We start from the raw sequence: 26,337 nt of genomic DNA, 5'->3' as shown, positions 1-26,337 counted from the left end.
TTGCTGCTAGGTAAAGATGCACAGGACTATATTCTTAAGACTCCAGTCCTACACACACATATCTGGGACTCACCAATGAATAGACATGCCTAAAACTGCATTGGCAATTGCAAGCAATGATCTATTTTAAGACTGCATATATTTAAGCTAATTAATATTTAAGTTAATTAATGTGTGCAAAAAAAGCAGCAGACTGAGACTCTTGAAGAGATTGCAGTTGGCTTCCTGAGTTCAACACCCTTCTGGAGGAGCCAGAAGGACAGAGATACCACCTGACTGTTCAATCTTTTCTATTCTATATCTTGGTTAGGTTTGCAAATAACACTAATGTTAACAAATGCTAATGTTAATTAATGCAAGAATATTATTTTTCTCCTTTTTAATTTGCTGTGAGAGCTGTTGTAGCTGAAAAGCGACTATCCTCAACTGATGCTATAGGCACTAACCAATAATGTCCCCATTACTCCTACATTGCTCACTGAAGCAATGGGTGAGCCAACGAACAAAATTGCACCTTTGCAGGAGCTCAATAATGTGGGCTGGATGCTACGAAACTACAGACCTGCTACAGGACAATGCTATCTGGAACGCACCACAAAAACTGCCAATTATTACATCTACCCCCACTCCAGGGGCCTCAAGAAACTAGGCAATATAAGAAGACCCTGAGACAACAATCAAGGATGAACTGGGATTTTATGTCAGAACAATCCTACATCATCTAGTCAGAAGCAATCCTCGTTTTCAGTGAGCTTACTCCAAGATTATAGAATTACAGTCTAAATGCCCATCTTCAAATGTTATATGAGACACAAAGAAAAACTAATTCCTTGATCTTGCATGAAAGTAATTCTTTCCCTCTCATCATTCCACTTACCTTGTAAATAGGGGCAGGGAACCTGTGGCCCTCCAGATGTTATCAGACTACAACTCCCATCATCGCTGACCATTGGCCATGTTGGCTGGGACTGATGGGAATGGGAGTCTTGAGGACAACAAGTTATCCACCCCCATCGTAAAGTATTGCTAACTTTTTTGGGGGGAGGGACAATACCACTGTGTTCCCGTTGCTGTTATATTTTAAATTATATTACATGTTTGTTTATTTGATGCAGTCTTTCAATCTTATATTTTACTGCATTCCAATTTTACGCCATATTCAGTTCTGAAAAATGAAAGGTTTACCTTTTTTAAAAAAAGTAACGAAAAGCTCATTCTTGATACAAAACATATCAAGTGAGAATATTCTGTCTCAAGGTGTTGTGAGCTCCATGTTTTCTCATCTGAAATGTACTGGTATGAAAAAGAAAACTAATTGAAAAAAAGCGCAAAAACACCTGAATAAAATTGTTTTTCCATTCCACATGATTAGGCACAGTGTGTGTAAATTCTGATGCATGTTCTCTCATTTCTGCTGTCATTCGTTGGCATTTCCACCAAATAAAATGCATTAACAGTGCAAGGGTAGACTACCAAAGGTAGCTGAACCACTGCAATCCAATGGACTTATCATCCTTGCAGAATGGAAGTGAGGTCAGGGGACCATCCTTTTCTGTTTATTGTGTGGATGCTGGTGGTGGGACTGTTAACAATTTTCCTCCCACTGGGAACAAGAGGGAAATAAAATATGCCAGTTCCTGGGCTGGCATAGTTTCATCTCTTATTTGGTTCTGTGTTTTTCGATCCAAGCCTCCTCCTGGTGTGTCCTTAGAATACCCCAATGTAAGTAGAAAAAGACCCATGCATGTTTCCACAGCGGTAGGTAGAGAACATCTAATATCAGGTTTCTCTCTCCAAACTTGGAGAAGAAGAAGCTTTCTATGGATGCTGGATCATCATATCAGGGGCTACAGGACTGCAGGATCTGGCTAAAATCCTGTATCCACATTCTGGGAGGAAGGCTCATTGAACTTAACAGAGTTTCTTTTTGAGTAGACAGGATTGCTCTGTGAATTGTACTCAGGACTTTGTAGAATAATAATAAAATACATAAATGGAGAGCTAGTGTGGTGTCACCAGAAGTCTGAATGATCGCACATAAAGTGTTGGATCAGGCTGGGAACTGCTCAGCCATGAAGATCTCAGTGACACTTTGAGCAAGGCACCATCTTTCATCCTAACCTACAGTGGGAAAAGAAACATAAAATAAAATTATGCCCACTGGCCTGGGCTTCTTGGGAGAAAGAGGGAGATAACTGGGAATTAAAAAAATGAATAAATAAATTTTGAATAACTTTCCATAAAAGGAAAATGCCATTTGCCAATGGATCGACAACTGTGAAAATACATTGGCTGAGGTAATAAACAGATATTACCAAATGAAAGATGTTTTGTATCATAACATGGAAAACATTTTCCCCCATATACTACAGAAGGGGATATATCTCTTTGTGAGATCTGACATGCTCTACAAGCAAAGTCTGTGGAAACATCAAGGAGCGTGAAAATGGAGATGCAGGTACAAAGTCAAGATTGCTTGCTATAGAAGGGGGTCTTGCGGAGAGGGGGGGGCGGATATGCATGAAAAACACTTGGCGAAACTCTTAGTGTAAAATGGTCCATGAAGTCAGATGGAAGGCAATTGCTTTCTTGCAGCTAATTTTAATCTCATCTCCGAAACTGAGTCTAGACTCATTTCCAGTTACACCATTGTCAAATCAGAATATGTCATAAATGATTAAACAGGCAAACTTATGCCGCAGTCCTTTACACCCTTACTTAGCCCTAAGCACGTTACTTCTGAGTAGACCTGCATAGGACTGAGCAGCCAGAATCCTTTTTTTTATAATAGTGGTATGAGTTTGGGATGAGGGGAGTAGGCTGTATGCTGGCAACCCTTCTAATCTCTGGATCCAGCAAGAGTTACAAGTGTTAAAATATAAGCAAGGATTGAAATTCCTTGTGAGGGTATATAGCCTAGGAAATAGGCCATTAACAAAGGAAGTGGCTCAGCACCAGAGGGCAATTAGGTGAGCCCCCTCCCTCAACTTGTTGGTAGTTAGAAAGACATAAGGCCAGAGTGGAGAGTTGAGTGATAGGAGCTAGAAGCTAGAAGGGGGTGGGGACAACAAGCTGGGAAGCCAGAGAGATGTTTGATTTCTGTTTGAATCCAAGGCTGTGACTATGGGGGCAGCAAGGCCCTCTTGGGGTGTTAATGCTGTGATCCTCCCCATCACGGGTTGTATATAAAGTGGTACCTCACGTTAATAACTTAATTCGTTCTGGAGGTCCATTCTTAACCTGAAACTGTTCTTAACCTGAGGTACCACTTTAGCTAATGGGGCCTCCCACTGCCGCCACACAATTTCTGTTCTCATCCTGAAGTAAAGTTCTTAACCCGAGGTACTATTTCTGGGTTAGTGGAGTCTGTAACCTGAAGCGTCTGCAACCCGAAGTGTCTGCAATCCGAGGTACCACTGTATGTGTAAATAAACCATGTAACATAAAGAGACCATCTCCACTGACCCTCATTCTGAAGGAAACATGATCCCTGTGTAAGCACCTAGAACTTGGAATATTGCACCACTCAAGAGTTTGGGGTGGCGTGCAACTATATATATGTCATAATGACACTGCTTGCCTCTGCAGGTGGCAACCTCATGCAGGGAACAAATTCTAAGAAGCTGCTCTAAGACATAAACCAAGTTAAGGTCTCCCTTAACTTTACCTGGGCTTGACCAAGACAAAAAAAGGGCTGTGTCTCATGTACACATACACCAATGTACAGAATAACTGAAACAAGTTTATCCTGAATATAAATAAGCAGCTGACTTTATGCTTTCAGCTCTTGAAAGATTAGCTCTTACCATTTACAAGGCTTTCTCAAACAAAACAAGTCCAAGTCCTCTTTGTCACTTAAATTTCAAATGAGACCTTAAACAATGGACACAAGGGAGCTAAACTACAAGCATTAGATTCCCGACAGAGATGAAATCTTAAATTATATTGTTAAACACAGTACAGTGAACACAGTGCATGCAACCAGAAAGTATATTCTATAAATACTAAGCATAATATGCACAGTATTTTGGCATCTAGTTTTTAAGTGAAAACACCATAACCCCTTGTTGAAAAACATACTGAGCTCTTCCGTTCTAAGGATGACTGAATTTGATAAAAGTGAAGTTTTATTCTTAAGGGTCACTTGGTTCATCCATGTTCATCCTTACATTATAAAATGCAGAGGCAGATTCACTTTAGGAAAATAAAAAGGCACTATGATGACAACTAAGCCCAATTATCTGAAAGCCAAAACAGTGATGATCAATTATAGCTTACACACATAGCGTTCTCCTTCTAAAAACAAAATCCACTAATTTTTCATCATGCAACCTTTTTTAAAAAAACTAATCTTTGATGCATATCACACTTATAAATTATATTTAAATTTATTTACCTATCACAGTTCCAGGAAAACCTACTTTCATATGAGGGTAAAGTGGGTGCCATTTCCCATGTGGGCAGTTACTAGTACCAATAATTTATCTTATGGATGAAGGAGGTAATGAGAACCTGACAGCAGCTTGGCTCTGGGTCACAGAAACTACAAGTCACCACCCCGTCCCATACGAATTCAAGACCACCCTAAACATACCATGCAAGACACGATGATCTATTCTAAACCATACACACCTTGGTCCTGCCACTGAGCAGATTTTGAGCAAAGTGAGGTCTGGACTTTGGAGGAAAAAAAAGGGAAAGTAAGCAATCTCACTTTTTGGTTCTCTTTTGTTTTATGCCCTTGTTTATTAAGCCAGAATGCAAAATATCAACTATAGCAGCTCCTGAAGTTTGCTTTCTTCCTGCCTAACGAGGAACGGAGGCCAGGCATTGAGAAGAAAGAAAGGAGACTCACTCGACTTATTACACGTGATGAACCATTAGGCTGATAACAGGCGATGCACCACAGCATTCCATTTCAGCAGGAATCTGAGGAGTTCAAGAGGAAAAATAGCAGAGAAAGTCCCTGCCAACGGCTTTACAGACAATCTACGCCACCCAGTTCCTTGCATCCGGCAAGAAGGAAGGGAGCACTTGGGGTTTCCTTAGAATCTTGGTAACCTAAAAAAAGGAGGCGTTTAGATACTGGAACTGGTTCTCTCTTTGAAATCAAGTTGGACCGGATCTCATGCACATATCTAGCCCCTTTAGCTAAGCTACGGCGCTATCCTCGCGTTTTAAGGCTGCAATGCTACGAGGTCTTCGCCGGGAACAAGCGGGACTTGCACCCGAGGAATCACGCCGCAAAGCTCGGGCTGCGCGCGGAGCCCCTTTTTTAACGGATCTGGCCAATTCGCAGCTCCTACCCAAACTTCCCGCACGCCTCGGCGCCGGCTCCTTGGCTCGCTCACCTCCACTTTCCAGCAACTCTCCTGCTGAGCTCCTTCCCTCGCGCTGCGAAGCCGCTCGCCAAGCTCCGGCAGCAACCAAAAGCGGACTTTTCCCCTCTCTCTCCTTTTGCCCCGCGGATGGATAGGAAGGAAGGGACGAGGCTGCGCGCTCCCCAGCCCAGGCTCCTTGCGACGCTTCAAGCCCCGGCAAGCTGCACCCTCTCGGCGGCGCGCTGCAGGTGCTTCCCCAATCCCGTCCGGGCACTAAGAGCAGGAAGCCGCCCTGCCGGCTCGGAGGAGGCAGCCCAGAAACGGGGCGGGAGAGCAGGACGCCGCCCCGCGCCACCTCGCCTCAGGCGCCGCCTTCTGCGCGCACACTCGCTTGCCGCTAGAAGCCCCGCAGAAAAGGCCGTCGGGTGCAGGAGCGGCGCCTACGTCGCGCTTCCCGGAGGGGCGCCTCGCCCGGCATTGGCGCGCGTTTGGGCGGGCTGCGGAGGGCGCGAGCGCTGCGTGCGCCCCAGGAGGCCGGCGAGGGCGGGAAAGCGGGCGGCTCGCTCCTCCCGCGCGCCCCGAAGGGGCTTTTTTGGCGGTCCCCCCGCTGCTACGAAGTCCTAAGCAACGAGAAGGAAAGCGCCTCGTGGGCATAGCACTGGAGGGTCTCAACTTTTCTGGACGAGCACTCAACGTGTTGCAGATATTAAGCATAAGAAACGCTCCTCATTGTCCACACCCATAAAAATATTCAAACTTTTACTGGCAGAACTCATTGAAATAAAGCAGAAAACATCAAATGAAACGGGTCCCAAATATTCATACGATGTCCAGCCTAGGCTTAGCATCTTACAAAATATGAAAATGATCCAAGCTGATCTAAAAGCAAAGGTCTCTCTCTCTCTCTCCCCACAGCCTGCATACCAGCCTCCAGACTGTTTACTCTCCCTTCAGGCGAGTTTCTTTTACACATTCATTGAGTTTGGGAGAAAAGACACTTCAAAATGGGAGATTTTGCAACCCAGTACTTCTCACATGATCTCAGGTTACAACACTCACATGTTAGCTACCAGAGAAACAACCATCAGTTAGTTAATCATTAACCTAAGGAGATTTCAAAGTGCTCTCCTCGCTTTCAATATAGCCCCATGGGGGGGGGGGGGAAACATGTTGAACCTTTTCCCCAAAATACATTTAGTCATTTTTCATTTCTGGGTCAATTAAACCATTATACAGTACTTAACGTGTGCCCAAATAAAGAAAAGCAGCCACAACATGACCATATACCTTCGCCCTGCCACATCGAACAGGAAGCTATGACCAATTTCCTACAACCTCTTATTTCAACCTGACCGCGATCCTGTAGCTTTTTGGTTTAACACCTGAGCCTGACAGTCCCCACCCCATCCCCAATGCATCAAGTAGTTCTACAGGTCTGCAGATTTTAAATAGACTTTTCTTTCATAAGAGACTGAATAAAACAATTAATCTCACTTGATGCCGTTATGTTCTCACCTTCGTGTCACAAGCGCGGTGGCCCCAGGCTCTGCAGCTCTCTCACCTGCTTTCCCACCACTCTCAAAGTCAGCTTATACAACATACCTGGAGAGTTCGTGCTGCTGTGAGACACATTCCTCTGAGAGTTCAAGCGGTTGCAGGGCATTATCTAACATGCAAGAGATTGGGTCTGCGTGTTTTTCAATCGTTTATGAAATGCTAAGTAGGTGCCTATGACCTTTCGAGGTATTACAATTGGCATTCCAGTTCCAGCTAAAAGGAGTCAGCTTTTTGTACCATTCAACAGGAACAACTCCCCCCGTTGCTCTGGTGAACCATATCCATTAGCTCGTCCATTTGTGCGATTTCTAAAACCTTGAAAAGCCTTTCTATAATGTAGGGATGAATCACATTTCCTGCCAACACAATTTTTGCAGCCACGTTAGTAATAACTTGCAAAATTACTTACAAGTTATTACCTTCAACATACAGTAATTAAAATCAGTACGGAAACATCAAATTTCAGCAGTATTTATTCCCACTGTCTGGCTTTTAAAAATCTTCTCTTTCTCCTGTATCTCAGCCTGTTCTTGATGATACTATAAGGGCTGCTTATTGTTCTCAGGTTTGGAATCTTACCTCCTTTTGCCCATAGTCTTGTCAAGCAAGTCTTGCTGTTTTCAGTTGGTAAATATATTGAGAATTTCCTCTCTTTATTCTAGAGCCACTACTGCAAGTTTAGTTCAATTTCTTGTTATTTCCTTCACTGCTTATTAGAACATTCTACATTTGGGTCTTCCTGTTTCTACTCTTAAGCCACTGTCTTAAAATGCTCTTGCTTGGTTGATATTTTCTGCTGCTCATTCAAATATTTATACTCTCCTCTCCTCTGAACTCCCTTGGTAATTCATCTCCATTTTAAGCTCCATCTACCTACTGCCTACCATACTGCTCTATATCACAGGTGGGGAAGCTTCATTTTATGTGGCCTTATTCTTCCATCTCATCAGAGTTGATGAGAGTTTACTTTATCCCCAGTGTTATGGCTTGGGGAAAATAAGTTTCCTCTCCACACACATACCATCTGACTGAGAACAAATGGATAGCATTGCGTATGTGCTGTCTGTACTAAAGAAAGGAATTACTTTTACTGTATGCTTCCTAGAATAGTTGCTGTAATAAACTTTCGTACAGTGGTACCTCACGTTAAGTACTTAATTCGTTCCGGAGGTCCGTTCTTAACCTGAAACTGTTCTTAACCTGAAGCACCACTTTAGCTAATGGGGCCTCGTGCTGCGGCACGATTTCTGTTCTCATCCTGAAGCAAAGTTCTTAACCCGAGGTACTATTTCTGGGTTAGCGGAGTCTGTAACTGGAGGCGTATGTAACCTGAAGCGTATGTAACCCGAGGGACCACTGTACTTCCAAACCCCTTCTTGAGAGTAACCATCAAACTCCTTAGGACTTACTTCTAAGTAGACTGCAAAACCTGAGGTAGCCATGGTGAAATTTGAATCCTGTTGGTCTTTATTTTGAATTAGGTATATCCAAGTAGCCTCTGTCTGCCAGCATGCAGACCCTTGGCAGCAAAAATATTGCCCACTCCTGCTCTTTATCTTTAAGCCCAGACTCTTTACAGTATATGTAACAATCTTCTAGCTAAGTCTAAGATTACTGTATTTCCTCTCCTTTTATCCCTTTTCCCTTGCTGCTTTCTAGCCCTGGAATGTCCTTGCAGCCCTGAGAGGCATCAGATTCTATTCCTCTTTTTAATTTTTTTTACCTCTGCGTACCTCGGGAAACGTCCACCTCATGAGAAGGGAAGACTCCCTGGAAAAGACCCTGATGTTGGGAAAGATGGAGGGCACAAGGAGAAGGGGAAGACAGAGGACGAATGGTTGGATAGTGTTCTTGAAGCTACTAGCCTGAGTTTGACTAAACTGCGGGAGGCAGTGGAAGACAGAAGTGCCTGGCGTGCTCTGGTCCAGGGGTCATGAAGAGTCGGACACGACTAAACGACTAAACAACACCTCAGGAAACAGGGATATGGGTGGTGCTGTGGGTTAAACCACAGTGCCTAGGACTTGCCGATCAGAGGGTTGGCGGTTCGAATCCCCGCGACGGGGTGAGCTCCTCTTGCTCGGTTCCTGCTCCTGCCCACCTAGCAGTTCAAAAGCACGTCAAAGTACAAGTAGATAAATAGGCACCGCTCTGGCGGGAAGGTAAATGGCATTTCCGTGCGCTGCTCTGGTTCACCAGAAGTGGCTTAGTCATGCTGGCCACATGACCGGAAGCTGTACGCCGGCTCTCTTGGCCAATAAAGCGAGATGAGTGCCGCAACCCTAGAGTCGGTCACGACTGGACCTAATGGTCAGGGGTCCATTTACCTTTACCTCGGGAAACATCTGTTCATCCGGCCTTTCCCCAATTGACCTTCCTTTTTCCTCCTTAAAGTGTCTTACTCTTACTTTTAGACTGTAACCCTGCAGGTGGAGGCTTCTTTTTTTTAAAAAAAATGCAGCACAATTTTAGGTAATAAATACATAAATAGCAGTCACATTAACCACTTGAAACCATCATATTTGTATCAAAGAACACCTACACAAAACAGAATAAAAGCCTGCTTGTCAAGCATTACATTTCTAGCACATAAAAGTATCTAATCCAAATATTTGATTTAACTTTGCAGGTGTCATATATCATCTATAAGGTAATTTGAACTAAGTCGCCTTCAGAGAAGAGCGAAATGAGAAAGTTTAACTGATAGGACTTAAGTGAATATTGTCTCAGATCTTATCCAGAATAGTGGCACCTTAGTTGAGAAACTTGTGTATCACTGTAATAAAGAACATACGGAAAGTTAAATATGAGTGCCTTTTTGGTCCCATCTCCAAGATTATTTATTTCATTTATACCCCATTTTTCCTCCAACGAACCCAAGAAAGCATTCATGGTTCTCCTACCCCATTCTATGCTCAAAAAAACCATGTAAAGCAGATTCTCACCAGGCTGAGAACTGGTGAACGCTGAGCATTGCGGTTAGATGGCGATCTGAACTCAGGTCTTTCTGATTCTAGACTGACATTTCAACAACTGCACCACATTGACACCTTCTGATCAAGTGCCAATAAAAAAATAATGCAACCAGTGACGGCACCAAAAAAGCTGCAAAATAAGCAGCGGATAAAGATAGATAGATAAGATAGAACTCAAACCATGGCTTGAAATATTTTTTAAAAGTGGGAGAATAATAGACTCTTTGCCTGGCATTAAAATGACAGCAATGTAGTTACCAGGAAAACCCTGCTGGGGAGAGGATTACAAATTATGTGTGCCACCTCTGAAAATGCTCTCTTTCGGCTCAACAATCACCTTCAGAGGGTAAGGGGATCTGGAGGAAGGCCAGCACAAGCCATTTCGCTGTCTTAGGCAAAGGGCAAGCTATCGCCAGCGGATGAGCAAACAGAAGCCACATGCAACACCACCAGCAGGCACAGGCACTCATAGGTGCCACAACTCGGCTCCCACTGCAGACTAGGGAGCATAGAATCACAGTACAACAGAATCGTACAGGTGGAAGGGACTCCAAAGGGTCATCTACTCCAACTCCCTGCGATGCAGGAATCTCAACTTGTGGTTCCCCATCAAATTTAAAACCCAAGCTGGACTCTGCTTAATGTTGCAAATGTGCTAGTTGTTTTATTGCTGCGCCCGTCAGTGAGTCTGAGCAGCTTGCTACGCAAGCATATACTGGTTTGGATTTTGAAGGTAAAACGTTTGGCTAGCAATTTACCCATATTACAGCTGAACTACTTTTGCACTTTGAGGCATACATTTTTAACATATCTTCAGTTACTTACATTCCATTACACTTTATGAAGTAGTAGGCATACAAACACTTAAATCCAATGAACAAGTGAATCTTTCCCAAATGTTTATTGTGTCAGGGGTTTTTTAATTTATGATCTATACAATCAAAAACCCTAGCTATACTGCCATTTTTGCATTTCCACACTTTCTCATATTTGCATTTGGCCATGTGGAGGAAACTACATTTTAAGTTGGAACTGTACATTATGTAATTGCAGTTCCCACTGCTAAGGAAAGAAGCCACCATTTGGTTTTTTAAACACCTTGACTTTTAAGCCATGGGAACCACTGGAGAGATCTTGCTTATTGGAGATTAATAAAACTACAGCAAACATTATTCCATTTCACCAGACATCAGAACTGAGTCCTTCTCTTGCTACTGTGGCCATAAATGCAACCACAGGAAAGAGAGAGACTTGTCTTGAATCTTCCCATTTCTTTGCAACTGTGAAAGATATAGAAATCCAGGCTATTTTTACTCCAATCACAGTGGCATATTTTTTCTTACTGTCATACAGAGTAGATTTATATTTTCAGGAATCATTAAGAGACAGGTTGCCACACAGCAAATAACATATTCAAGCATGTTATAGCTATCACAATCATTTGTCCTTATCCGATAAACACGAGAATCAAATACTCAACAACCCAGAAATAAGAAGACAAATGTTCAGTTTGGTAAACTAAAACCATACCAAATATATTTTAGCCTGTGCTTCACTTAAAGTATTCAGTCATGGCAACATTCTGAGGCTTCTTTGTGCATTTGCTGTAGTTGAATTTTCATGTTGAATTGCTATGGGAGGAAAAGAACTATTGCTCAAAACTAAAAGTGCTGTTTAAACTCAGGTATTACATATTAATGAAAAAAACATTTGTCATAATTTAGAGACTAGCGGATGGCTCTTAACCAATTCCCCTCCTCTTAGGTTGCCCCACAACAGACTAAATCTACCATTCAATACAGATTAATTTTTCTGGTATGTGGCTGCAACTCTTAGACTGAGTTTACTAATAATACAGAGGTGTGAGAACCTTCCTTCAGATCCAAAACATGGAACAACAGTTGGCTGGTTTAGGATCTGACCTTTAACAATTTTTAAGTGAACAGTGTTAGGATAGAGAGCACAAGCATGTTCAGGTCGATGAAACATACTTTCCTACCTCACAGAGTTCTTGCATATTTGCTTCTGTAATGTTTATCCCCTATAATGTCCATACACATGCACTTTCCCTGTAATTCTTACTCAGAATTCAAGCAGTAAATGAGGAAGTGAAATCATTTATTTTATATTATTTGTGCATTTTCCAGTTTATTTTTTACATACATTCATCATCTTATCATAGTCTTGTATGGACTTCCCAACCTATCCATCATTGACATCCTATTTCACATTCTTTGTTTTGCTGAGGAAAACTGAATTTGGTAAGGGCCATAGCCAACTCTGTATTTGAGGGGACAGAACTAGGGCCTCAACTGAATCTTTCCATATTTTCTCTTTCATGTCACTTCCCTGATATGTTTAAACTACTGCTGGACTATCTGGTAGTATAGACATTGGCATCAACAAAAAATTATTATGAGAGAAATCAGACACTCTAGAGTGGCAGGAATACTTCCATGGACATTTCTAGAATGTAAAGTCTTTAAAGTTTAATATGAAAGTGACCAGAGGGAGGCATCATCTTCAATCTTGCTTCCAATGTCTTAACTAATTTATAACTTAGAATGTAATGTTTAGGACCTCCTGTCAGCATTATTCTGTTGCACACATCATTACTAAGCCTAGGGATTTTTAAGGGACTCCTTCAGATCAGGATACTCAAGGTCATCCTGTATTTCATGAAGCCTCACTCTGCTTCCAAAATTCCACCTGTTATTTATAATGAAGAGCTCTTTCTTGACTTTAAGCACATTTCACAGTACACAACAGACATCCAGAGACAGCAAAATTTTTGACTATGTTATTTGCTGCAAGCAAGGCAACTGACTTATTTATATTATTAATACACTGCAGGACACCAAACAATACAACATATTTCCTGCATTTGATCTTCATTTCAACATCAGATGCGATCACTCAGTTTATACTTATCTGAATAAACCTGGAATTTTTTATTTTTCTCCTTTGCAATGTCTGCTTCTGATTTCCACACATAAATACCTGTAGAGCAGCAGGTTGCCTTTATAATGATCATAAGAGAACATTCCAAAACTACCTTCAGAGCAGTGGCAACAGATTAGAGAAGGAGACATTTAAATCAGTAAACGAGAGAGATGAAATACAAGCCTTATGCATAACTCAGTTTGCTCAAAATAATTGTCCTGTTGGAAGACTCTCATTTCAGAGGTCTCTGAGAATATGTCTGACACTAGATGGCTGGGAGAACACTACAAAAACTATGTTTAACATTATCTTCAACCTACTAGCAAAATCTTTCTCAGTTAAGGTCTAATAACATTAATTAAAATCAAAATCACAGATGAAATAATATAATTTCATCAATACTGTACAGATGTTCATTATAATAACAAGGTTTACTTCTCTACTCTCCAAGCATAGCTAGTGATTGAACAAAATAGTCAGTTTCAGCACTTCTACTTTCAAACAGCACCTAGACCGTTTGTTTTTTTTACATTACTTGGAAATTAATATATTTCAGTGAATGCCTAGGAAATACCTGATCATGCAGCTACCTTGCTGAGAGTCACTGCATGATATCATATTATGTACCCTGTTGTGCCAGCACAAGCTATAATAACAAACATAACTAAATCCTCATCCAATTAAATCCGAACTCATTTTTAAAGCACTAAGAGTTGATTTCAGAATAAAAGATTATTTAGCAAATCCCATTCTCCATACTCACTTTGACTCTTTAACATGGAAAAAGTGCTTCTGGGCAAAACAAATTGGATAAATGAAAACAAAAGTTATTATTAAACCCATGTGAGTATTTTTGATCAAAATGGCAAAACAGGACACACAAAAATGCTTCACATTTTCACTCAGAATAGCAATTGCTCAGGTTTTGAAGGAGCTCTGATTTTCTGGAAGCCCCACTTTATCTGTGAATATATTCAAAAGCACATTCAGAAGTTGGATATCTGTGTAGCAAGCAATCAATCATTGTATGCCAGAGTCTCTGTGACTTGCATCAGATGCCAGTCAGCGCTATGCAGTCCACTTTCAAATGCTATGTTTGCTAGTGCCAGAAGTGTCCCTTATGGAATAAACAGATTAAAAGCATCATAGAAAAGAATGAACACTGGAAACAATCACACTCAAAATTACCGTAAGTTTAATCTTTAAGTGCAATAGACACACCTAAGGTTCTTAAACTCAGCTGTACATTTAGTGGGAAAGAATGTGTTTTCTAAAACTTGAGAATGAATAGCCCTTACCTGGACAAATGGAATAAAGTAGGTGGGATTCCAGCTTGCTTCTGGCAATTTTTTAAATCTCAAGCATCAGTGCCCTTTAAGTACAATTCATTGCATAAATTCAACATCTGCTCTAAAAATATTGCGTTTGCTTTTTTCTTCAAACCTCAAAGAAAACATTGGGCTATAAGGCTGAAAATAATAGCAATAAGAAGTATTGGGGACAGGTTGAACTCTTGTTTCCTAATAAATGCTAATGATGGAACTTGCCAACGGCTATAACTGCACCCTGTTGTTAAATTGGCTTTACAGAGATATTGTTGCAGCATATCAGGCAGATAATCTAGTACAAATGTTTAGAGATCAGGGAGTTTGATTTCATTAACCAGACATAAAAGGGCCACCTGGCGAAACAGATATAGAGCAGACACCCTGTATGGTGTAGACTAGGCACACCATCCCTTCTATAGCCCCATAGCTTCTCAAAGTGTGTGAAATTTTGTCCTCTCCAAAGACTGACTGGGATTTTTGTCTCTACAGCCCAACTTAGAAGCCACAATGAACGGAGTGGCAGATGAAATAATTCGAGTATACTGAATTGGCAAAAATGAGTTATAAAATTCGAGACCAAAAAGTGACAAAGTTTGAGGAGGAGTGGAATAAATTTGTTGTGTATATACAAAATAACTGTAGAAGTTTAAAAACTGTAGCAGGGCTAACATAAATCTTCTGATGTATATAGAATGTAATTAAGAATCTGCAGGAATGGATGTAAATTCAGAAAACTGAAGCAGGAAAGGAGGGAAATCTGGGTGCGAAATTGAGCAGGGTAAATAAGAAGATAAAAAGGTTGAATGTTAAAGTTTTATTTAATTTTGTTTTGTTTTTGAAAATCAATAAAAAGTAATAATAAAAAAGCCACAATGAACATACGTGACAATCTTCTATGCATTATTTGCACTTCTCACCCTACAAATTCTCTCTCTCCATCCCTCTATATGTCTTATTAGTTGTTCACAGTAAATAAAATCTCTAAGTGGCTTTCAAAAAATTAAGAGCCAAAGAAATAGCATGAAAATGAAAAGGCCACCTAACTATAAAACCAGTGCAATAAACATAAGCAGCAAAACAACAAAACTTCAGAAGTAGAAAATAGGTATCAATAAACAGCAGAAACAACACTACCTTGTGCCAAAAGGCTGTTAATGATAGCACCAGACAGACTTCACTGAAATGAGCATTCCACAATGAGAGAGTAAGATACAACAAAGATTTCTCCTTTGTTACCATCCTCTGAACCTCCCTCAAAGTGAACATTCTATCCTCATGCTAGTCTGGCCTGGTGTTACACTGAGTAAATGGGTGGGCACAGCTGAGCTAGACCAAACCCACCTAGACCTCAATGACACATGTCTCCTTCAGCGGTCAGATTATTGGTGGGCCTGGTCTTATTATTGACCCATCTGGCATTAAGCAATAGCACCACCAAACCAGAGAGCTCAGCAGAAACTTCTGGAGAAATTGGTGAGGGGGCCTAAGAAAGAGATGGTGCTAAGTATACAGACCTTCAGCTTTTCAGTGGTGGAAATAAGCATGGAGATACTCTGCTCAGATAAGAATGATCAGACCCATCTGTAAGACTAAATAACAGTCTTATTGTTTTTCATCAGTGTTTTGAATGCCATTTAAATAGTGTAAGTCATTTAATATTCATTAGCAGCTGTAAATGTGTCTAAAATGTTAGCGAGCTGAAATATTAACTGTTGTCCACTTCCTTGTATTTAATCTAGGTGAGGCTAACACTATTAGGAAAAAGATGACCAGAAAGGCTTGCACTAGATTAAGTGCTGCATGAGGTACAAAGCAGACTGCATAATTAATAGAGTATCTGCCTCCGTTCATCTCTGCTCAAGCTCAGGTTCTCTTAACGCTTCTGCCATAGTGTTTGGACTCAGCTGAGCCTGGACACCAAACCTAAGGAGGCCTCATCTGAAGAGAAAGAGCAGGGCCTTACTGCACCCCCCACCCAGACTTGAATTGTGTGGAATCAATACCCTTTGAGGGTGACTTCCCAGGTAACACCTTGCAAGAGAGGGGTGCAATAGGGAGGGACCAAACATTCCATGACAGGACTCCTCATCATCAGTGCCAGGAACCCCAAAGCAGATGCAGCAATAGATTTGTGCCAAATATCAGCATCAGAGACGCTTGGCAGCCTGAGGCTTCTCCATCCTTAGTCCTACCTGGGTGAAAGTGACAAGCACTAGTCTATGGCGCTGTGGTCTAAACCACGGAACCTCTTGGGCTTGCTGATCGGAAGGTTGGCGGTTCGAATCCCCACAACGGAGTGAGCTCCCATTGCTCTGTCCCAGCTCCTGCCAACCTAGCAGTTAGAAAGCATGCCGGTGCAAGTAGATAAATAGGTACCGCTGTGGTGGGAAGGTAAACGGTGTTACTGTGTGCTCTGGCTTCATTCATGGTGTTCCATTGCACCAGAAGTGGTTTGGTCATGCTGGCCACATGACCCGGAAAGCTGTCTGTGGACAAACACCGGCTCCCTAGGCCTGAAAGCGAGATGAGCGCCACAACCCCAGAATCGCCTTTGACTGGACTTAACCATCCCGGGGTCCTTTACCTTTTACCTATGTTCTGGATCAGGACTGGTTGAGCTCTAGGCAGCTGGTCCACTCTTCAGTTTATGCTTGTTGGTTGCTAGTGCAACAACTCCATGAGAACAGCTGCCTTGTCCAGCCCAGCAAACCCAGGTCCTGATGAACAGCTCCTCAGCAGGTCTGGTGTACACCTGTTTTTGTTCCTCAGTTCATGCTGGACAGCTCCCTGGCTAGTCCAGGTCTTTTTGCTTGATAAATACCTGACCTGTGTGCTTTTGTTTTCCTTCAACACTGGGAAAAGGCGGGTGTCTGACACAAGGCCTCTTCTCCATGCAAAGCCTGCACCAGAACACCTCAAACTACAAGGGGAACCTCATGTGATTAACGTTGCTCCGTATAAAAATGTTTTCTGCACACAGGTCTGAAAATTTATGGCTCCCCTTGTTAACAGTCCTGTGCGGCACCTTTAACAATAACCAACTCAGGCCGCAATCCTGTACATACTTATCAATGAGAAATCTCTATATAATTCAGCAGGGCTTACTTCTGAGTAATATACAGCTTCTTGGGCATAAACCCACCCTAGGTTCCCCAGGGACAACTTCTGAACAAAAGTAAGACACTCAGCTGTTAAGTTAGGTGCTATTTGTAAAATTGCAATGCTCAAATGTATACAAGTAGCTTTTCAGGGGAAGATGATGGGGAGAAAACCAGAACAACTTGGCCATACCCCATAACTTGTTAACAGCCTCACCAGGCCTAGTGGGCACCAAAAACCACTGAGTGTGGCCAATAATGATCAGCAACATCTGCAAATTAGTGGGGATGGGGGTGTAGTCCAGTTCATATGAGTATACCTTTTCCCCACCCAAAAAGCATCCTGCTTAGAATAGCAAAAATGTTTTGCACCAGTCCAAACTAGATTGCAAACATAAGGACATCAGGCTCAACTGTACTATAATCAGGTTTGGTATGTAACACTTAAAAAAAATAAAAAAATTAAGCCTGGCACTGAACATGCTGTTTGAAATTCACACTGGTTATTGTAATGATTAATTTTGAGTCGTTAAAGGTATCACTTCGCTTGCTCTGTTTTTCAAAGGAAAAAACCCCCACTGTGACAGTTTTGAGGGGCTTAATGATAACATTGACCTTGAATGCCAGATTGCTATACAGTTTGCAATCTGAGGAAAAAAGATGCAGCAGCTTGTTGAGTCTAAAGACAAGCTTTGTACTTATTTTATGCAGTGAACAACAGAATGTGGAACTGACTTCATCAGGAGCCCAATTAATATTGCAGCATTCATTTTTTTTAACAAAAGACAGCCATTAATAACAAGTTCTGCTTACATGCACAAGTGCAGATGTGACTGGACTGTACAAACCAAATTCCTCAACTTATATGTGTGTCCTGTGCCTTGCTTCTATAGAAATGTATCAACCTTTGCTTTTATGACTCTTGAGAGTCCCATGGACTGCAAGAAGATCAAACCTATCCATTCTGAAGGAAATCAGCCCTGAGTGCTCACTGGAAGGACAGATCATGAAGCTGAGACTCCAATACTTTGGCCACCTCATGAGAAGAGAAGACTCCCTGGAAAAGACCCTGATGTTGGGAAAGATGGAGGGCACAAGGAGAAGGGGACGACAGAGGATGAGATGGTTGGACAGTGTTCTCGAAGCTACCAGCATGAGTTTGACCAAACTGCGGGAGGCAGTGGAAGACAGGAGTGCCTGGCGTGCTCTGGTTCATGGGGTCACGAAGAGTCAGACACGACTAAACGACTAAACAACAACAACAACAACGAATGCTATATATTTGTTGTTAGAATTGTAATGCCATAGCTTCACAGAGTACTTGTCAGACATGACCTATCTTCACCCCAGAGGATCAGTAAATGGTGCAAATGGAAAGATTATTTATGAAGAGCTGTTGCTGTAGGGAAAATGTGCCATGAACAATCATCTCATCATTTAATCTTTGGCCTTATCAAGCGAAGTATACAAACAAATGTGTATGAAGAACACTCAGATTCACAGCAAGAATGGGGGAAATGGAAAAGAAATTGGCTAATGCTTTGTTCCTTACCTATTCCTAAAGCTGTAGTGACACTAAAGGGGTAGAAAGGGTGCAAAATCCTGGCTCCTTCACCTTGTCTTTTGAGAAAACCTCAATAACAGCAGTAACTACTGTATAGAATAAACAAATAAGTGTTCTGCACCCAACCCCCTCATACACACAAGTGTGTATGTATGTATGTATGTATGTGTATGTATGTGTGTATATATGTGTACACACACACACACACACACACACACACACACCAAAGTGGCCACTTTAGGATTCAGACCCTATTTTGCCTTTTAGTTTCCTTTCTCACCCCACTTTTTTTTTTAGGCTGCTTCTGGCCATTTCCATTTTCTGGAAATGATCCAGAGGTCTTCCTACAGAACAGGAATTAAGTGCAAATAATTAATTTAGGTCAAGACAATATGCATTGTTACCCACTGGCACTTTCGAAGTTAGTTTGCATAGGATGTGAGACTAAAGGAGACATTAAGTGTCTTTTGCTATCCTTGTTAGCCTAGCGGGTGATTGGAGTCCTTTCAGAAGTGTATGTGAGGATCAGTTTCCCTTCCAGCACACTGAAGACTCACCATCACTTGGGTTATGTCTGCAAAACTTTATTTGGTATCATCTTGGCTCATGTTACTCACGACACAGTTGCCTTCAGATCTGTTCTTCCCAATGCCAGCTAAGCTTTATGTGAAAACAAGGCTTTTAAGACATCCTTGCCAAGCTTCCTAGTTCATTCTGCTTAAACCATCAGTTTTTGATGTTGATAAATTCTTATTGGGTCTGAGATGTTCTGGAATTCAACTACTGACCTCATGATAAAAGGCACTTGCCCCTTACAATTTCTACTGAGCTGTATCAGATGCAGACATAGCATTAATCTAGCTAAGCAGTTCTGTTGAGACAAGTTTTATATTCTCTTTTGCTTCTTAAAAACCACATCCTTATATTCCACCAGGGGTTTATTTTTGCCTACTGCTGCAACATTGAGCAGACATCTTCACTGAACTGTTCACAGTTACAATTGAGAGCTTATGCTGAGAGGCACCAGCTAATTGAGAAACCAACCGTGTGTATGAAAAATGTAAATGAATTCTGCCAATGTGCTTTGACAAAGCTCTACACTGGTGCCTCACCACAACCATAGGGTAGACATAGGATAATGAGTTAAACCAGGAAAGAACATTGTTAATGTTGGCATGTCTATCTGATTTCCTCCTGTTTCCCCTTATAATACCCCCTCCCCCAGTAAATAATTGTGTGAGACAAATTAGCTTTCATGAGGAATGTTTTGTTGTTGCATTTAATGACAACTACGATGAAAATAAGACTCCTGTGCTCTGCATGGCTCCATGCTAGGAAGGGACTTGGTGAGCAGAACTTCTCTTGGTACAATATTGCAGAAGGAATCTTTCTCTGCCAAAATTCTCCCTGCCATGTGCTTCTGGGATAGGCGGCACAGCTTTTGACATTCACATTAATTTGTAGAATGATCAGTTTTACTGAAAGCACAATGTTCTTATATTTTTCTACCTGAAAATGATGAACAGTAATCATAATTAAAAAACAAAAACAGGGCAAAAGACAGATGCTGCTTAAAATCCAGAGCTACCACTGAAAAATAAATAAGTATTCTAAAAATACATTTGCCAGTAAGTTTGTTCCAAGTGGAATTATTAACTTCAACTTTAGTCTTTACCAAGTCCAACCCAGCATGTAGAAATTCTTGTTGCAAGTTTGGATACTTCCGCTTTACTATTATGGTTTTCCTGGTTACACTTCCCCAGGAATGTCTTCCAGATTAGATCTCACCTAATTGGAATCAATTTCTTATCTAGATTCCAGCTTTGGGGACACAGTCTCTTTGAATCTTCTTAGGCAATCTGATGGCAACATTATAATCTCCATTTGCTCTATAAGGAGATTGAAAGAGTCTGCAACACCAAACCAGTGGCCATGGGGCAAACACAACCCACCCACTTCTGAAGACCCCTGAACTGAAGGTGCCCCTACCAACTGTCTTCAGGACTTCACCCTCTTAAAAAAACACACCACCACCGCTTTGTAATTCAATGGCAATGCAATACTGAAGAATACTATCTTGCCCCAAAGATCCTTCCTGGGCACTTGGTATACTGTACTGGGAGTTTATTTACAATCTGAGGTTATGGGTGCTTTCCTGGTCTGCAAAGCAGTCCTGCCCTCGCACATCACAGAAGAGTTCCATCACCCTTTCAGGGGACCAGCAAAATGTTATGGAGACTTTTAAACCCTAATGCCATAGGTGGTGGTGGGTTCTGGCACTACCCTTCCCCTTTATTGTGTTGCTGCAACAGTCCATTTGCTTAGTCACCTTCTGCAACCTTTTGGCTGTGTACTACTAGCATTGGTGAGGAAGGAGAGAGGGCAGCTATATTGCAACAACTTTACAGCTGTGAAAGAAACAGAAGAATATCAGAGTGCTTGGGAAAGTACAGAAAAGGTCAGCCAAAGCAGTCTGGTACTTGGCACTCCCCCCCCCCTCTCCCTGCTAACACAGGTATAGTGTTTGGATATTTTTTTTCAGTTCAGAAGAAAGACATGATGGACCGAGGTTTGTAAAAGAACTAGCTGGAGGGAATGAACATAGAGAAAAATTGCTCTCCAGACCTAGAATTCAGGGCCGTCCAGTGTTAACTGCTCAGCAGGACAGGCAGAAGGAATACGTTATTCATATAGCACATGAATAACTTATGGAGTTCATTACTTCACGTTGTATGTTGACGGCCATTAGCTTAGCAGGCTTTAGGAAAGATTAGGGCAATATTAATGGAACAATCAATCATCGTTATTAGCCACAATAGCTAAGCAGAACCTTGATGTTCAACATAATACCATCCCCACTATTTCTAATGCTCATGTCTGAGTACTGCTGCTGTGGTCAAAATCTACCATCCACACCTAATACAAAGGTGGGGGAAAGCTAAATGAGGTGGACTGCTAAAATAGTCCAGTAAGTGGGAGGAGTACATATGCTCATTGGCCGCAGAATTCTGATTGACGGACTGGGGGAAGGAATGGAAAGCCAGGGGGCTGGAGTAGAGTATCGTGGAAAAGGGGCTGTCTGGTTGGTATTTTGAAAAGGAACATATTCCACACTGCGAATTTTGGTTGTACCTCAGATTATCTAATGTCGTGGGCAAAAAAAACTCAGGAAGGCTATCACCATTATTTCCTTGTGAGCTTTCTGGAAGAATACAGGTGGTCACTGCTGAAATGTTGGACTACATAATTCATATGTTCTTAGCAGACCCTTCAACTTGCTGCATAGTGCTTTGTCAACCTTAAAGCTCTGGCAATACGAAATTCTGAACAGGTAGACAAAGCTTGGGTTTTTTTTAAAAAAAAAGCTTAGCAAGAATTTGGCAGGGAGAAGTAGAGGCGTTAGTTACACTGGCAAGGTTAAGCTACGCCACGAAAAGTCTTGTTCTAATTTTTATTATAAAACTATTTGGGTTCCAGTCCAGTCTCTTTCTTACAGTGCCATTAGGGAGAAGCAGCTCACTCGCAAATGTTGCTCTCCACGCGTGAGCTGCTGATGAGAGAGAAGGGCCTGTACTTGGCAGTAAAGGATTCATATGCATGGGAGTTACAGGCATGGGGAGAGGATAAACTCTCGGATGTTTAAATTAAAAATGCATTATTTTTCAAGTTATATTTTGAAATGGTCCTTGGAGAGGGAAACTAGGAAACAAAAGTAGATTCGTTTTATGTAATGTGTATTTTTCTCAATCTACTTATGATTGCCCCGGGAGAGGAGAATTGTTGGCTATAATAAAAAATAATAATTAAACACCTGCTCATATCCTAGCTATCTATATCTATCTACAGTGGTACCTCGGGTTAAGAACCTAATTCGTTCCAGAGGTCCATTCTTAACCTGAAACTGTTCTTAACCTGAGGTACCACTTTAGCTAATAGGGCCTCCTGCAGCCGCAGCGCCGCCAGCACAAGATTTCTGTTCTCATCCTGAAGCAAAGTTCTTAACCCGAGGTAATATTTTTGGGTTAGCAGAGTCTGTAACCTAAAGCGTCTGTAACCTGAGGTACCACTCTATCTATCTATCTATCTATCTATCTATCTATCTATCTATCTATCTAATCTATCTATCATCTATCTATCATCTATCTATCTATCATCTATCTATCTATCATCTATCTATCATCTATCTATCTATCTATCTTTGTCAGCTTTCAGTTGTTAGTTTAGCTAACTGCGTAAGCCTCCTATACATGTCTAGTCACAAGTAAATCCCATGGACTTCAATGGGCTTCACTTCCAGGTAAGTAAATATAGGGTTTACAGTCTTAGACTTGACAGCCACTAATATAAACGAGAACATGGTTCCTAAACCCAGCCAGCTCCGAATTAGGCGTTCTTGTTAAACGCTGACAAATTATTTATAGAGAGAATTTTCTCATTATACATTCAGATGAAAGGCTTTGCAGTGCCCATTGAAATGTTTTCCTAGGAATAATGGCTGATCAGGTACTCATTAGTATCATGGAGAAAAAGGAAATGTTGAAAGGTGAGGGGGGGAGTGAGTAAATTGATGCTTCTTAAAAATGCTTTTCCTTCAGTTTAGAAACACTCATTGACTAAAAGCCTTTCTCTTTGTCCTTTGTATGGTATAATCAAAGCTATTTAAAACCGGAGCTTTACAATAAGAGCCATTTAACACAAGCAAACCATTTTAAATCTAATATTAGGACTGCATGGAAACATGTCAGAACATAATCATGTGGAGTTTGTGATACCTTTTTTGTGTGTGCAAAACTTTTCTGTAGCATTCAAATACCCATTTCCTGGTTTAAGCTGTGTGGTGGATGCCCTTGCTCTGAAAAGTGAGGTCAAAATTAAAGGGTTCAGGAACTCGGACCAGACCAACTTTCATAAAATCATACGCAGACTTTACTAAAACAAAACTCTACAAGAGAGAAAAACTCCAAATAATTACACAGATTAAAATAGCTCAGGAGGTTAGGAAACAACGAATGCTAACTTATCCAGCTAATTAACATAAACACTTACACTTAAATCTCAGTAGGCTAAGCAACGGAACACGATGCTGCCCAAAGCTCAAATAGACATGGACCTCAGCTTGGTTGGCTGCCAAGAGCTCCCAGCAATCCAGCTTTTATGGGAACTTAGACTATGGCTGTTTAACCTCTTCTACCCAGTTACCTTGTGACACCGACCTTGATGCCTAACAGGAGACAGATGTAAGCTTATTATTTCTGAGGTTCTAACTCATTCCCATAAACCACTTAAAGGGGTGATATCACCACAAGCTGTCAGATCACTGAGCTCATTCTTGTTGGGATTAATCCGAGCCAGAAAATTTGCTTCTTATGCCAAAGCACAGCTCTTTGCAACCATGAACATGTGCAGAGTGCTTCCCTCTTCCCTACTAACTAGCCACAGTCAGGCATTTGGGGGACATTTATCTAGGTCAGAAGGCAGAGATGGCTGAAGCCATTTAGCGCCTGGGATGGAAAGCTGAATTGGAGTCCTCATAAGAGTAAAAGTCTGTCACCTGAGGCAATCCACCTCATCTTGCTACCCTTCTCAGAAGATGTGTCTTCAGATATAGTTCTGCCCTGGTGCCCAGGCTAGGGTATGCAGATGGAAAGAGTTCCTGAACCTTTTTTTTTAAAAAAAAGCAAAAATTAAAATCATTACAAAAGAAAGAAAATATTTTCTTTCTATCTATACCATACTATCAAGTATTTATATACAAAAGTCAATTATGCTTTAAGAAACATTATATAACTTGTTGTGTGCCCTTAGCTACTGTTACATTTTAACTTGAATGTAAAATTATATGAGTGAAAACAACATACAAGGTTGAACATTGCCTAAGAATCTTACCTTCCAATACTTAAAAAACTCATTTTTTCAGTAACTTTGATGCAGCTTTAATAGTAATGTGGAAGGCAGAATTGCAAAACTAGCCACCATCAGAAATTGTTCCGGGTCGATCCTACCAAAGGAGAGGCACATTAGGCAGAGTCAAAATGGCTCCAGTTTTCAGCTCCCACATCCATGTAAACAAGAGAGCTCTGTAAACCAACCTGAGCTTGTTCAAAGAGGGTATCTGGCCTCAATTCCAAGTTCATTTGCTCAGTGCTCTGTGGAGATTTCCCTTGGTCTTTCAGGCCTGAGATTAGCAGGATCATCACAAGCAGCACTGACAAAAAGGGCGACTTGCACAAAATATATCCTCTTCTCCAGGTAGAGGGCAAGGTGTTGTTACCTCTTTATTGTAGCTGCTCCCACACGCTTACAACTTCTCATTTGTGCAGATAACGCTACAAGCAGCTGTGGGGAAGGTGTTGCACTCTGGCTATAGGAAGAGGTTTGGTATATGGCACATATGCACCAAGCGATAGCTGTCACTACTGAAAAAATAATAATCATGAAAGAACTGCATAAATATAATTGGATTGAATTGATGATGCTCACAGAGCATCCCTTCAGGATAAAAGGGAGGGGGCCTGGGCTGAGCCGCTGCACAGCATGGCAAGTTCATTAATATTGCAAAGCTACAGGCATACGAAGGATGCTAGTTTGAAGAGTCTCAATAGTAACATAATTAAAAGCACAAGCTTTTTTATGCTGTTTCAATATATTACTAACTATGATAGTTTTCACTTTGTTGTAGATTTAACATGGCCGTTCTGCTAAGCACATGGCAGCGGTTTTGCACGCCACTGAAAACATTATCATACCAGGTTAACCAGTGGCACAGGAAACCATGGTTTGTGCTCATATTGAAGTGAGCACATTTTGGGCCCTATATTTAGACATAAAATGGCAATGACAGGGATGAACGCTTTTGAAATTTCCCCTCACAATAAAATGTTGTTCAGCCTTGTGGAATAAATTCTTGTGGATGTGTTTTCTTAATCATTATTTATTAACTTGTGTTTTAAATAGAATAATTTTAAACGTCCCAAACTACTTTACACATTAAAATAACTGCAGAAACCAACTAAAAGCTAAAGCAAACGTATCACAGGTACACAATGAAAAATAATTTAACAAATTATCTACTGAAAACAGAATTGGATAGGGGCAGGGAGTGTTGACCTGCCTTTAAAAGGTTAGCTCAGCCATAAAGACCAGTGACACTTGATTGAAATGTTTCTGATTTTTAACAACATCTAAATAAACAAAAATAATAAAATACTATATACTCTGAGGTTATGACTGCATGTTTATACCGGATCAAATAAAAAGAGTTTGTGAGGAGTAAGAAGATGCAGTTACACTATGTCTTCCTCCTTAAAAAGTTGGCTTTCAAATATAAAGACTGTGGGATGTAATCCACTGAGAGCAGACAAGTACAACATTCCTTTCCCCCCCTAGAGTGGACATGCAAGGAATGTTTGGTCCAACCAGTCGAAAGTTCCTTTTCCTCCTGGCCTGGAGCATCCTTCCTTGCATATGACTAGTGTGTGGGTGTGACCTTTCCAGACCTGGTCGAAGGCCAAGGCATGCTGCCACCATCGCTCCTTTCCATCTTCCTTTTGT

At 41.3% G+C, this 26,337-nt stretch overlaps 1 protein-coding gene across 4 annotated transcripts in view; it reads right to left on the bottom strand.

Moving 5' to 3' along the window:
- The window catches only part of KCNG2 (potassium voltage-gated channel modifier subfamily G member 2), a 46,572-nt gene extending 40,828 nt beyond the window's left edge, over nucleotides 1–5,744 (bottom strand). Inside the window, exons 1-2 of one of the 4 annotated variants that reach the window (XM_081919458.1) lie at nucleotides 5,352–5,744; nucleotides 4,856–5,061 (exon numbers count right to left, since the gene is read on the bottom strand). The gene's annotated coding sequence lies outside the window, so the exon portion shown is untranslated. Of the gene's footprint in view, nucleotides 1–4,396; nucleotides 4,418–4,632; nucleotides 4,678–4,855; nucleotides 5,062–5,351 lie in introns of those variants that run through there. The other 3 variants (XM_081919459.1, XM_081919457.1, XM_081919461.1) reach the window with 3 other exon arrangements.
- Nucleotides 5,745–26,337: the final 20,593 nt, after the last annotated feature.

This window comes from Podarcis melisellensis (assembly GCF_964234715.1).
Source record: "Podarcis melisellensis genome assembly, chromosome: 7".
Classification (NCBI taxonomy): Eukaryota; Metazoa; Chordata; class Lepidosauria; order Squamata; family Lacertidae; genus Podarcis; species Podarcis melisellensis.
This window is presented reverse-complemented; position numbering and strand designations above follow the sequence as displayed.